General features: G+C 44.5%; 1 long non-coding RNA gene across 1 annotated transcript in view; it reads left to right on the top strand.

Annotated features, from left to right (window-relative positions):
- Nucleotides 1-1275, top strand: part of LOC108446992 — a 3621-nt gene extending 2346 nt beyond the window's left edge. Inside the window, exon 2 of the long non-coding RNA XR_001862335.1 lies at nucleotides 923-1275. This is a non-coding gene — a long non-coding RNA (uncharacterized LOC108446992). The remainder of the gene's footprint in view (nucleotides 1-922) is intronic.
- The last annotated feature ends 410 nt before the right edge of the window (nucleotides 1276-1685 follow it).

The following is a 1685-nucleotide window of genomic DNA, read 5'->3' as shown; positions in this document are numbered from 1 at the left end:
GAGAAGCCTTGCTGGAGCACCCCTCTCCCTGTCAGCCACAGGATATATAGTTTGGTTATGGATTTGTATGACTGGTTTTGCTGCAGACAGCATATTTTCTTTCCCCGATGCAGAGACACCCACACTAGGTGTAATCTCCTACTCAAAAAGTAGCCAAGGGAAAAAGCCAAGAATGCAAAGGAAAAGCCTCCCCTGCTTCCAAACAAGACCTGTGACTTCTGATCAGTTGAACATTGGTCATGCCTGGATGTCTTTACCCCAACTCTGAGATCTAAATACCCTCACACACCCACCACACACCAACTGCTTGGCCTCAGCAGTACTGAGCTGACAGGCTGATGGATTCCAGAAACGGCCCCAAAATACTAACATCTACCATGTCACCTCTTGCTCAGCCCTTTGAAATCCTTGTGCCATTCCTTACCACAACCTGCTAGGAGAACAACACCCTCTCAATAAGAGGCTGAGGTCACTTACTGTGAGAAGAACTTTACACTGAATGCTTTGAGCATATTTGGAAGAATGGGTAAGGAAGGTTATCCTGCATGCCAGTATTCTCTCATGAACAATTTTAGCTCAAATTTTCTGGGGTGGAAGAGGAGTAGGGAGTGGGGAGAGGAAAATGAGGGAGAAGAAATCATCTCTAGCCCATGTCAAGTCTGTTGTTTCAGGGTAGAGGGAAGCATGGGTTATTTGTGCTAGTGAGCAACCTTTACTGACTGATAGATTGTATCTTCTTGTCTCTCTCAGTTGGAATTAGGCGTTGACATTTAGTAAGAGCAGTTGACATTTTGTAACAGCAAGCGGAAATATAAAGGTAATATTATTGATTGACATGCTCCTCTGTCTACAAATGCCTGACCTCGTTTGCCCTGTGTGTGAGCTGCTGACACAAATGTGCACTGCTGTTTGTATGTTGTAGGCTGACGCACAGTGACTTCTGCCCTGCTCTGGAAAGGCATGCAGTTATCTGGGTTGTGTGCACAAGTGAACTGCCCTCCTGATCCAGCAATGCTGTCACGTGGGGAGAAACTTGTACATCAACATGCTAGAAAGAGGCCCAAGTGTGTGGGGCAGCAGAAAGGCACAGCGGCCAGCGCTCACCAGAAGAACCATCATTCCCTCCTCACCCTGGTCTCTCCTGGCAGACAAACCCTGTGTGAAAATGAACTTCACTAAGGCTCTGTCTACATGATCATCACTGTGCTCACTCCTTTTTCTGCTTAAAATCTTTGTTATCGTTAAAGATATCTGAACAATGCTATCAGAAACCAAGATCCCATGTGAAATTCCTTTACTGATTAATTTTGTTAAAATATGTTAAAAGCTCAAATTGCATATATTTGTAGGACCGATCAGAATCAAGTCTGCCCTATTTAGCCCCTTTCTGTATTATTTATGTCGAGATAATGTGGTGTGCTGTTTTCTACTTGAAATAGGGTCCCATAGCAAATTGGAGCTGAATGGTGAGGGATGTGCTTTCTGTAAGAGCTCTGTCACTTTGGGTGCAGACATCAGAAATCCAGTGTCAAACAGGCCACAGAAAGGGAAAAAGACATTGCAGCAGGAGAGAACTGCTTTGCTGTTTGGAGCAGAACAATTTACTCCCACACCTGGGAGTAATTAAATGTTTTTCTCCACTTATCTTTCTAGATGTATTGCCTTGCTGTATGTACCCTGTGAGG

Source organism: Corvus brachyrhynchos, unplaced genomic scaffold, assembly GCF_000691975.1.
Source record: "Corvus brachyrhynchos isolate BGI_N302 unplaced genomic scaffold, ASM69197v1 scaffold22, whole genome shotgun sequence".
Classification (NCBI taxonomy): Eukaryota; Metazoa; Chordata; class Aves; order Passeriformes; family Corvidae; genus Corvus; species Corvus brachyrhynchos.
This window is presented reverse-complemented; position numbering and strand designations above follow the sequence as displayed.